The following is a 13,720-nucleotide window of genomic DNA, read 5'->3' as shown; positions in this document are numbered from 1 at the left end:
TGATTTGACTCAATACATTGTATGAAATGCAGGTATTATAGAGTAGTTGTTGCAAGGATAGTAGCCACATGGCATGCAAATCTTAATAGGCACATTGGATTGACACCTGAGATATTCTAAGACTCAACACATTGTGTGTTATATGGATGATATGATACAAGAGTTTCATGGATCATTGCCAATTGGCATGGAGATCCAAATGGACACATAGGACCAATAAAGTAGAGGATTTTTGAACCATCAATTTCTAGCAGATCCATATCATCCAACACAAAGGAATCACTCACCACATCAAAATAGTCAATCAAGAATTATATGCTTCACCTAAACCTTGTACAATACTTGCATGTACAAAAAAACATCATTTTTAACAAAAATACTTACATGAATCTCTTTTAGCAAAAAATATCTAGATAGCTGCATGAATATAAGCAATACAAAATAGGGTCAATTTACCTATCAACTGATCTGCTGAAGATAAGATTGAATCATTGCTAATAAAAAACCATTGAAAATGATAGACATAAGAAAACATCAATCCCATCAAACATAAAAGTCACTAATTAAATGAATAAATTTTGGCACCACAAAATATGGCAGATTTACCTATAAATTGAGCTGCAGAATCTCTGCTCTACCTTGTGTTAAGTGCTGCAACAACAATTGATCCTTAAGTTAGAACTAGCATCAAACCCTATTGTAAATATAGTAGAAAAGTGATAATGCAAAGAGTGTTGAGATATCGAGCTCCACTCGTGATATGCCAGGGTGACCGTTGTGCATTTATGTGACTGACGTGTCAGTTGCAGATGCGGTTGGTACGCCGCCCATGAATAATAGCTAGATGATAGCTATCGTTATCTACTCTAGTTTGTGGCTCAGTTAGTATGCCACCTTAGTTAGTTGAGTTTGGTTTGAGACCCATATATAGGGTTCTTCTATTTCTTTGTATGAGAGTTCTTTTGGCTTACACAACTAAGAAGAGGAAAACTGTTTTCAGCCTCCACCCTTGTGTGTCTTCCCCCATTGTGCAAGCAAGAAAGCTACAAGTGAGACTCCTTCCTTCTCTCCCACAATCTTGACATGGTATCAGAGCCTTGTTCGTGGTAAGGAGCTCAAGAAAGCAAGCCAAGCTCGCGGTGTTCTGGTAAGAGGAGCAGTGTTGCTTTCATTTTCTGTTTTGGGAGCAGATCTCTGCAGGTAGCACAGCCGGAAATTGCAAGAGTGCATTGTCTCGGGTTGAGACGCCCTTTGCAGTGAAGCAAGAGGGCACTATATGCTGCCATTTCGGGGCCTGTTTTTTTGATTTGAGGCCATTTCGGGGCCTGTTTTGGAGGCGGAAGTTTTCTGCACGCACCCAGGAAAAGGCCCAATTTTATGCTGTGCGACCACTGTTCTACAGGTCGGTGAAAAGTTGCTGTAGAAATTGCATCGTATGCTTGTGTACAGAGACATTGGGAGTTACAAAATCATCCTTGTTGCCTGTTGATGCAAAATCGTCACTAGAAAGTGACTGTGTGGTCAAATACCACTTTCATCAGTTTTGCAGATTAGCCCTTGTGAGGCTGAAGCTGTGTTCTTTGCAGTGACAGAACTTTTTGCAGTGTTCTGTAATGGCGTCTGATTCTCTCTCACAGATTGTCACTGAAAAGCTTGACAAGAACAACTTCCAAGCATGGAAGTTTAGAATGACGAATTTCCTTATGGGAAAAGGATATTGGGAATTTGTTGCAGGAAATGAAGAAAAACCAGTTCTTCCTGATGTTCCCAATCAATAGCAAATGCAAGCATTTAAAGCATGGCATGAGAGAGCCAAGAAAGTTATGTATTGGCTGTCTATCAGTATTTCAGACTCTATGATTATGCATATTCAGGATGCAAGTACGCCAAAGGAGGCATGGGATACTTTGTCAAAAATGTATAGCACAAATACTCAAGCCAGGAAAATACAGCTCAAGCAAGAGTTGCATAATGTGCAAAGAGAAAATATGAGCATCAATGACTACCACATGAAGGTGAAGAAGATTGCAGATGCACTTGCTTCCATTGGGTCGCCAGTGGAAGATGATGATTTAGTTTCTGTGACCTTGAATGGTCTAGGAAAGGATTATGCACAGTTTCGGACTTCCATTTCAGTTCGTGAAAGATTTCCTGATTTTGAGGAGTTGATTGCTCTTCTAATTTCTGAGGAGCAGAGAAATGGTGGTGCATCTTCTTCAGGAGGAACTTCAAAAGAAGCTGTCTTCTACTCAAATGTTGGAAGAGGTAGAGGCAGAGGTAGAGGAGGCCAATCTGGAGGCCGTGGTAGAAATCAGAATATGCAGCAAACTCAAGAAAACCAATCCTATGGAGGAGGACGTGGTAATTCTAGAGGCAGGGGGAGCCAAAGAGGTCGTGGTGGATGGCAAAGAGGTCAAAATGCAAACAGTAATGTTGAATGCTACTACTGTGATAAAATGGGTCATATGGCTAAAGACTGCTATAAAAAGCAGAATGACATCATGAATGGAAAACTGCAACAAGGGAATTATGCATCTTCTAGTAGATAGGGTGATGACAGAAATGAGCATTTGTTCATGGTGCAGCATATGAACAATTCTGTGACAAGTGCAGAAGAAAGCAATGATGTATGGTATGTTGACTCAGGTGCATCAAACCACATGACAAGTCATGCAGAATGGATGGAGGATGCAAGGAAAATGGAAAAACCAGGATTTGTGGAGACTGGTGATGATATTGCACATCCTATTGTGCAGATTGGAAAAATTCATTTGTCTATGCATGATGGGAAAAAGAAATACCTGTCCGATGTATTTCATGTCCCGAATATCACCAAGAATCTAGTTTCTGTTGGTCAAATGGTTGAACAGGGCTTGCAGGTCAGATTTAATCCTCATGGATGCTTTGTTGAGGATATGAAAAATAAAGGTCGCTTGATAGCAAAAGGAAAGAAGAAGGACAGAATGTTTACGTTGGATGCAGACATGTTTGAATTGAGTGCAGCAATGTTTGCACATGGGACCGGTGTAGTTGCAGATATTGATATCTGGCATAAACGCATTGGTCATGTTAATGTACATCGACTTAAATCAATGCAAGCCCAAAATATTGTTGCAAGATTGCCCAAATTCAAGGTTGCAGAAATGCATAAGATATGTGAAGCCTGTCAATTTGGAAAATAGGCAAGGAAATCATTTCCTAGACATGTTCAAGAGAGTAAGAAGCCATTGGAATTAATCCACTCTGATGTATGGACTACTAAAGCTGCATCTCTTGGAGGCTGTCATTATTTTGTCACTTTTATTGATGACTATAGCAGAAAAGTTTGGGTGTATTTTATGAAAAAGAAAAGTGAAGTTTTTGGGCATTTCAAAACTCTTAAAGCTATGGTTGAAAAAGAAACAGGTTTGCAAATAAAATGCCTAAGGTCAGATGGAGGGGGAGAGTACCTCTCAAATGAGTTTGCAAGGTTCCTGCAGGAGCATGGCATAAAGCAGCAATATTCATGCAGTCATACCCCACAACAAAATGGAATTGCAGAAAGGAAAAATAGGCATATTGGAGAGGTATCTCGTGCCATGCTCAATGAAAAAGACTTGCCAGATTTTTACTGGGCTGAAGCAGTTGCTACAGCAGTCTACATAATGAACAGGACTCCCACTGCAGCAATACATGGGATGACTCCAGAGGAGAGGTATACTGGTAGGAAACCAGATATTTCTCATTTGAAAATTGTTGGTTGCATTGCCTATGTACATGTGCCAGATGAGTTGAGATCCAAGTTGGATCCAAAAGCTGAGAAGTGCATCTTTATTGGTTACTCTCTGCAGCAAAAAGGGTATAGATGCTATAACCCTTCTACTCGTAAGTTTACAGTGAGCAGAGATGTTGTTTTTTATGAGATGAGTAGCTGGTATAAACCAGTAAATGTGATTGATGATGTAGATGCACAAAACAGTAATGCTGCACAGAATTCACAACAGCAGTCACAAAATATTAGTGGACCTGGAGCGTCCTCTAGTAGTGGTTCACATTCTTCGCCATGGACAGGCAGATTGAGATTAGGAGAATCTTCTCAAGGCAGTGCAAATAGTGGTATGCAGGTGTCACGAAAAGGAAAAGAGAAGGTAGATCGGCCCATGTTTGATGTGAATGGAGGTCACTCTTATGTGGATGGTGAATCCAGTGGCTTAGAACAGAGCATTGATGATGAGTTGGGTATTCCTTCTATTGTTACACCTGGAGTAAGACAGACCAGGGATGTTTTGAGAGCACCTGGGAGTGAACCTATTTTGCGCAGGTCAACCAGAGTTAGGTATCCTGTGGATAGGCTGAAATATGATGGATTTACAGCCATTCACTATGCATATATGGTCAAAGTGATACAGGAACCAGAACCCACTTCTTTTGAGCAAGCCATGGGAAAAGAAAAATGGGAGAAAGCCATGGATGAAGAAATGGATGCCTTGGAAGCAAATGTTACATGGGAATTGGTACCTTTGCCTAAAGGTAAGAATGCAATTGGTTGTAAGTGGGTTTATAAGGTGAAGCACAATGCAAATGGTTCTGTGAACAGATACAAGGCAAGATTAGTAGTCAAGGGGTATGCACAAACATATGGCATTGACTATGAAGAAACATTCAATCCGGTTGCAAGGATGGCAACCGTAAGAGCAGTCATTGCTATGGCTGCATCAAAGGAATGGTCTTTACATCAGATGGATGTAAAGAATGCCTTCTTGCATGGTGATTTGCAAGAAGAGGTATATATGGAGCAGCCACCAGGTTATGTGCATGCTGTTCATCCTGAGTTTGTTTGGAGGTTGAAGAAAGCCTTGTATGGCTTGAAGCAAGCACCTAGAGCATGGTCTGACAAGATAGGACAGTATCTTGTCACTATTGGCTTTCAGATTTCCAAGGCAGATTTCTCATTTTATGTGAGAAAAACAGAGAAAGGTATTATGCTACTTGTCATTTATGTTGATGATTTGATTATGAAAGGTGACAGTGATGAAGATATCCTTCATGTGAAAATGCTATTGAAGCAGAAGTTTGAGATGAAGGATTTGGGAGAGCTGCGTTATTTCTTGGGCATTGAGGTGATTAGATCATCTAGTGGGATACAGCTCTTGCAGAGGCAGTATGGATTGGATATGCTGTCCAAATATGGGATGACAGGCTGTAAGCCTATTTCAGTTCCTTTGGAGCAGAATGTGAAGCTGAGCACAGATGCAGGTGAGCTTCTGGCAGACCCTACTATGTACAGACACATAGTAGGAAGTTTGATTTATATGACTATTACCAGGCCAGATTTGAGCTATGCTGTTGGATTGGTAAGTCGGTTTATGGAGGCTCCAAGGAAACCGCATTTGGATGCGGCTAGACGCATACTCAGGTATGTGAAGTCCACATTGCAGTATGGACTATTTTATGAGACTGGGGTTCAGATACAATTGCATGGATACACTGATGCTGATTGGGCTGGTAGCATTTCTGATAGACGATCTACCAGTGGATATGTGTTCTCTTTTGGGAGTGCTGCAGTCACTTGGAGCAGCAAGAAACAGCCTACAGTTGCCTTGTCGAGCACAGAGGCTGAGTACAGGGGTGCAGCAATGGCTGCATGTGAGGTAGCTTGGTTGCATAAGCTACTTTATGATATGCATCAGCCTACAGATGGGCCAGTTGTCATTTATTGTGACAACATGAGCAGTATACACTTGGCAAATAACCCAGTCTATCATGCTAGAACAAAGCACATTGAGGTGCATTATCACTATGTGCGGGAGAGGGTTTTACTAGGTCTTATTGATCTAGTTTATGTCAGCACAGAGGATCAGGTAGCTGACATATTTACGAAACCATTGGGCACAGAGAAGCTGCGCAAGTTCAGAGACCTGCTTGGTGTGCAGGAATTGGGATTAAGCTCGAGGGGGAGTGTTGAGATATCGAGCTCCACTCGTGATATGCCAGGGTGACCATTGTGCATTTATGTCACCGACGTGTCAATTGCAGATGCGGTTGGTACACCGCCCATGAATAATAGCTAGATGATAGCTATCCTTATCTACTCTAGTTCGTGGCTCAGTTAGTATGCCACCTTAGTTAGTTGAGTTTGGTTTGAGACCCATATATAGGGTTCTTCTATTTCTTTGTATGAGAGTTCTTTTGGCTTACACAACTAAGAAGAGGAAAACTGTTTTCAGCCTCCACCCTTGTGTGTCTTCCCCCATTGTGCAAGCAAGAAAGCTACAAGTGAGACTCCTTCCTTCTCTCCCACAATCTTGACAAAGAGGAAGAAAGAGAGAGTATGTGAGTACATGAGAGAGAGAAAGAAATGAGCACCTATCCAATCTTGCCCAAATTGATCTCTGGAATATACAATAGCAAGTGTTAGTATTTACATGAAGGTATACTGAAAAAACAATAATGAAAAGGCACAACTTAAGAGCTAGTTTGACAAGCATGTCAAGTAGCAAGACCTCGACCAGGCGACCTAGTATTGTTATATTCAGTGAAAGGCCATAAATACAAGATGAAGTTTAGGGAATTATGGCATTTTTGAGTGTGCACCATTAGTTGAACTAGCAATGTAGAGCTCGAGTTGACCCTAGACAAAGAAGACATAGGCTTCTTCAACGGTAGCTGCATAAAGACATACTATCCTCCCACATATCCACCACTATACGAGTCTCCGACGCTAGAATCCCCTATGAATGTATGAGTTGCCACAATTATAGAGATTGAGGAGGACGATGAGGAAGTATTAGCACCCGCTTATCTACACATAATGGTCACCGCCCAATAAGTGCATACTTTCAACGTGTTGATCGATGAGGGGGCCGACTTTAATATCTTAACTCACGATCATTGGATTCTCATTGATCGACCACGACTACAATCCAAAAACTCTAAACTTAGCCCATCTGGGAATGAATCATATGTACTTTTGGGAAAATGCAAAGTTGTAGTCTTTATCAAGTCTGAGAGCATACCTATGGTCTTTAATGTGTGGCCAAATATAACATATACTAGTAAGGAATCAATGTTAGGATGAACATTTTAAAAGTAGGCACATTGCAATGTCAATCATGAGTCGCAACACATTTATCTTTCCATTAGTGATGTACACATTTATCTTTACATTGGTGATGTACATATAGTGATAGCTCTTAGCAAGGGCACCACGGCTCCATAAAAGCCTGCAAATCCACTGATAGATAAACCTACAACCAAGTATAAGAAGGGGGTTCGTGACTTGTCAAATCCGCCAAGCCTCAACACTAGCCAACTGCCAAGAGTGTAACCAAGGCCAATGAACCCAAGTTCAAATGGGTACCTAAGCACCAAGGACCGTCACCTAGAAATAAGCAGACATAACCTTGCACTACTAGAAACTCATATTCGAGACCTCGGAGAGGCAAAGAAGACACTATAGGCATAGAAGAACAATCAAGCCATGATGGGTCTCCAAAACCTTATTGCAAGTGCAAGGCTATTAGGAAATACCTAGATATGGGTACCTAAAGCCAAGATTTCCAAGGGCACCACTCAAGTGCCACCCTCGAACTTTTCTATCCAAGACCGTGCAATAGTTAAGAAATCGAAACCATGGGAGACTCAAGCTACAAAGCCTATAGAGCCCAAAACCACTAGGCCTGCAAAGCCTCAACAAGTCTTCTGACAGAAACTACAGCTTAATTGCTTTAACCTAGCACTACTAGTGTCCCAAGGGCATCACAAGTATCTAACAACACAACATTAGCATTGCAAACCACGCCTATTGCATAAGAAGCTAAATCGTGCCCTCAGGATCAACTTAAGTCACAGCCACTAGTTGCTGAGCCGTGTAGTCCACTCAAATCCCAACCTCCTACAAGCCTTAAACCCTCTTATAAGTGGCGATCCATCCTTATCTTGGCCTTTCACTTAGTTCCAAATATGGGATATGACTTGTTCACTTGCATTCGACGTTTGGATGCTACATTTACCATGCTTACTAAAAGCTATAAGCAATTAGACTTAGGTCTTTTGGAAGAGCCTTTAGTAATAGAAGTGTGTACACTACCTTGCACCTAAGACAAATCAGAATTTGTGTTTGTTAGCCCCCCACAGTAGTTGAAGAGTTAATTGCCAACAAAATTTCTTGCAAGCAAGAGTGCAAAAACAATGACATAGCATATTCTTTGCCACAAACTAGGAAATTGAAGAGTTGAAAAACCTAGCCGACATAGTGACTCCTCTTTCTTGCAAAAATGATATGCTCTCTGACTTCAATGAGAGGAAGAGGGCTACCAAATTATAACCAACCCTAAGCAGAGATGTGCAATCAAAACCTTTGAGTATGATCCAACTTATGCAACTCCCACCTCCTATAGGGTATTGGCCACTACTCGCAACCAATCTCTAGAAGAGCATGTCATGACACATCCTATTTAGATTGCATCCTTACTAAGGAAGAGCTACACATTGCCAAAAGAATCAACTTTTGTGACTTCCTAATGGATGTCCTCACCTACATTACTCACATAGGCATCCGACCTTTCAACATGGATTACTATACTAACTTGAAGTACATCCGGCACTTCTACGCTTGGCTCGTGTGGAAGTAAAAATGACTATACGTAAAGTAGGAACTTCCTTGGTAAATTTATTAAACCCCTATCCTCCTCCTCTCATAACCCTGAATCCGAGGATTAGTTCATCATTCACATTCCAAAAAAAAAGAAAGAGAAAAAGAGAGAGAAAAAAAAGGAAAGAACATGGAAACACAAAAAAGAAAAAGAGAATGAAAAGACAAAAAAGAAAGACAAGAGTTAGAACGGAAAAGACGATCAAATGGAAAACGAGAAAACACACCTCACTTGATGAGTGTCACAATCACTACACCTAAGGGTCCTCAAGCTAGGCACATCAAGTGGCCTTGGTTTGTTGGCTCTGTGTCTAACCCCCTAGCTTCTTTTGTTTCCCACTTCATGCTTAGAGCACATCAATGGCAAAACATACCTAGGGAGTTCACGCTCGCCTATGCTTAGACATATCTCCCTATGCTACACCCACTACACCTCCCCTCTGCATCATGAACTAGGTCTTCAAGTGTGGGACAACACCCTAAGCTTGACTGCGGTTCTCGGCCTAGCTCCCAGTTCCACTAGCACGGACATAATGGACCACACGGAAAGGTAGACACGCCCCCTAGGAAGTACACTTTTCTTTTCCTTTTTAGGTAAATACGAATGTGACGCCAACCACCAACTCCGAAGGCCCTCGTCACAGCCACTCAATATACCCTTGATCTCCAAAGACTTGACCGTTCTGACATGTTTTCTTCGATGCCAAATCCCTGCAAGAGCTCCATCATCAACCACATGACAGCCATTCAATCACTGAGCCCTCACCAACAAAGATCCACAAGTGCCATGTGATTGGCACTCGACTAGAGGGGGGTAATGTTAACTTGACTGCAAGATAAGGAAAAAGAAAGAAAAAATAAATCTAAGAAAATTCATAAATATAGACCCAATGGAGAAAACAAGAGAAGAAAAGGTAAAAGGCACAAAGGCAACCTCAAAGAATGCAAAGGGGAAAGGCTATTTTAAAATGCAAAGGCATCCCTAAATTTTGTAAAAGAGTGAGGCTCCCTCGTATGCAAATTGTAAAGAGTAAACATGTATAGGTGAACGGATAATGTAAATAGAAAGAAATAGGAAAAGAGGACCTTGGCAAGATGCCCAGTCATGTAAAAAGGAGATGGGTGCCCAAAGGGATAAGGGCATGTATGAAAACTGAAAAGTGAATGGAGGATCTTATTCTTGGTGTGTGGCTAAAGTAGCTCTCTTCTTCTCTTCTTCTTGCATGTGGTTGTGCTTGTGTTTGAGAGAGAGAGTAAGTGTGTGAGGGGTAGTATCTTTCCATCTTGTCTGCTCTTCTTCTCTTCTCTTCTCTCCTTTTATCTCATGCATGCAGCTATGGATGACAGAGCTTGAAGGTAGAGAATTGAGCTTGCTTGAGCTCGCATCTGAGATCGTGGAGCTGTCGGAGTGCTCAAGAGAGGAGGCTACTCAATCGGGCATCAAGGTAAGCTCAGTACACTCATAGGATCGAGAGCGCGCAAGGCTAGGTGAGAGATAGCCATTAGTCACTTGCTTGAAATGCTCGAAATAATAAGAGGTTCATGGGTCTTGGTTGTTGAGCCTGAGCTCCCACTTCATTTTGGCTCCTGCCGAATGGGTTCATGCTTGAGCACTTGCATGCTTCAAATTGAGCATCGAAGTATGGTCTCATCCTCAAACCGGTGCTTGATGTAGGTAGGAGATTTGGGAGTTTAATCTTCAAAGCAAGTATTTTGAGTTTTTAATTAGTAGGTTACCTTCCATTACTTGATTGCACATTCATCATTCTACATGTGCTTCTATTAACAACATTGGGTGAAGAAAGTAGGCCAATGGATTCCCTTGTAGTCCATTAAAGACATGGGAAAAGTGTTCATATTTAAAATCATATGGCAGGTGGAATGATGAAGTGAATTAGAGTGACTGATTATTGGAGTCTCCTAAATCTATGAGAGCATCTCATTTTAATCAAAAGCATTGCCACGGAGATCTTTAAATTTTGTATTGGTCAGAGAAATGCTAGTTTATTTAATATTAGAATTGTTTTATTTTGATTGGAACGCAATATTTAGAATCTTATTTGAGTTTTTTCCTTTTAGATTGGCAAAATATGGAGAAGAATTATATACTATCAAGTGCTTTACAACAAGTTAGAATATGTTTGTAAAATGATGTATGAAAAATTTATGATCACTAGATTGAGAGATTTTAGTTTTTAAACTTTTATGTATATTTTAGATTCTCTAACATTGTATTATTTTGTATTTTTTGTGAGTTTTTGAAAATCTATTAACAAAGTTTAAAGGATTTTTAAAAACCAAATTTTTAAGTTCATAGCCTATAAAAATCATTCACATGGCCTCATTTTCACTTTTCAACACTCCAACCACTCCCCCTCTCTTAAGCATCTTTGCACTTACCTCGTACACCCCTCCTCCCATGAAGGATCACATGCTTAATAGCTTCATGTAATTCCTTCAAAGTAAGGAGTTCATTGAGAGATCAGATCTCTACTATATCTTTTGTCCCAATATCAAATATTACGATATTGTATTATGGCATGGTCCAAGTCTATAATATCCTATCAAGTACATGAATGCATACTTTCAAGAATATACCATCAAGTTCTAGGACTTCATCAAGGAATGGGTGTCTTACAATCTCTTGAAGTACATCAATCGCATAGAGGCATTTCACAAATGACTATGTCATTTATATGCAAATCTCACTCTACCTATTTGAAGCACCTCACTCCTTGGCAAGCCAAGAAAAAGGCCATTGATAAGCATGGTATTGACTTTCTCTCATCAATGACCACCTTTTTTTATTACTCAATGTCACCCTTATAGTCATAATGGATGCTCAAGAGCACATGGGAGGGATGCTAAAAGATATCCCTAATCCAAAGCCTTCACTAGTGGATAACACCATAGAGAGGAAGTAGAGGTTGCAAAAGAGGTAAAAAATCTAGCCCTTATGATTGATAGAGATGTAATTGTGATGCAAAGCATCTTGAGAGATGGAGTAGCTGAGCAATAAGACACATCCTCTACCATTGATATAGTCTATTGCACAGATAGCATGAGCCAAGTATTCATCAATAATAGAGAATTTGTATTTCTCAAATATGTGGGTAAATTTTTAGACTCGTAGAGGATGAGGCATTATTGATGCTGGCAATCACCAATAACAGCTTCTTCTAATTAGTTTTTGATAATGTGCTTATGGAGAAAAAACAACCCAAAGTTGGAAGATATAGAGAATATGCTCATAGCTCTTGCACATGTCATAGACTTGGTGAAGCATGCCACGGTTGGTACAAAGGAGTTTGAGGTAGTGTAAGCTAGCTTGATCATAGAACAAGTACCCTTACAAGAGCAGCAAGGCCACCTAATCAAGGATTTCTAAGTCAACTGTGGACTTGATCAAACCCTTGGAGAATTTTTGTCGATGCCAAGAAGGAAGCAAGTATATCAATAGTCCATCTAAACACTTTATTTTATTATGCATACTATTTTGATCTACCTTCATGTCAATGTAGGCCGTGGTTGACATCGATGAGGGCAAACTTAGCTCTCTATCCTCAAGGCCCTCTCAAAAATCTTGTGTGCATCCATTATCACCTTGGATGTGCACTAGATAATTTTGCTAACTTGATTAATAGACCAAGAGATCCTAATTCATCATTGATGTCTACAAAACCATGAGGAGTCTTAGCATTCAACCATTTCTCTATTTCCTTACCTGAGGCATACGGACCCTTTTCAACATACATGTTCTTAGGGGATTCAATCATGTTGAAGTCCCAAACCAAAATTATTGCGTATTGTATCAGCTACAGTGGATCCCAATTTACTTTTTGAGGGGTTATTAAGATCATACATAGAAATAACAATAAGTTCTTCTAAACCTATTGACGAGAAACTCATTTGCTATTTTAATTTCTTGTAGGGGAATAACATTAGGGGTAATGGTATGATATTTTAACCATTCCCTTATATTGACTTCCCTTTTATGGTCAATTGGACACTTAATATTTTAAGAGAGTATAGTTAGTTTAATTATCTAATCTTCCAATTCATTTTTGCTTTCCCCTTTTGCTATGAGTCCTTGCCCTTCCCAAAGGGATTTCTCTCACGCTACCTACATTAGAGCATCTATGTTTTGAGTGTTTGGAGTTATTATTATTCTTGATTGGACTACCAATTGGAAGAGGAATAAGTTGGATAATTTTCCCTTGCCCACCGTCCCCCCCACCCATCAGCCCTTTCTCCTCTTTGTTCATTTGGATGTATGTTTAGTTTAAGTTTAAATATTTTATTATTATCTTCAACATTTTCAAGGAGTGCTTTTTTGACGATCACCTCATCACTATTAGTCTTCAAGGGATTGTTTTCCTAGGACTTGATGGATTTCCCCTTACCATGTGTGCCACTCAAGCTGTAATCTAGATTTGTGAATAATGCTCCATATTTGTTGAAGTTATTCCTCTTGTTGTTACTATTCTTATATACTGATTGACCTTTAATTTTATTATTTCTTTCCTATTAACTATGTAAAATCCATAATCTTGGGACTTCTTAGCTTTAGGAGAGGGTCAATCTTGCTTTGAAGGGGTTGTTTTCTAATATTTCCACTCTCAATAATGTTAGAGAAAATGTAATGTTTTCAAATACTTAAATTATGCATTTGGAATATTTTTATACATGATGAACTAGTTCTTGATGAATTTCCCATCACTATTTAAAATTAGCAAGGATTGTATTAGTTTTTTGCTTATGTCAACCTCAACTAGGAGTTGAGGATGCCATCTAGGATTGATGTTAGTGTATCTTCTTTGGCCCAAGAATTTGCCTATGGGAGAAACTAACATCTTGAGGAAAGAGTACAAATTTGTGGGAAGATTGGGAATTCTACCAAATAGGAATACATATGAGTTTGGGATAAGTCAAATCTAGGGATCCATTTAAATAAGGTAGTCACGAACATTAAGTGAGCTAGAAGACCTCTCTTCTAGTAATGTACTAAGACCATGGAGTGGCACATTACGCATGAATAACACTCCTACAAGTGTAGAAAATGTATCAGAAGAATAAAAAGAAAAAGTG

This window comes from Lygodium microphyllum, chromosome 4 (genome assembly GCF_053477565.2).
Source record: "Lygodium microphyllum isolate KBCC chromosome 4, Lygodium_microphyllum_v1.1.10, whole genome shotgun sequence".
NCBI classification, from domain to species: Eukaryota; Viridiplantae; Streptophyta; class Polypodiopsida; order Schizaeales; family Lygodiaceae; genus Lygodium; species Lygodium microphyllum.
The sequence above is the reverse complement of the archived record's forward strand: the minus strand, read 5'-3'. Positions refer to the sequence as shown.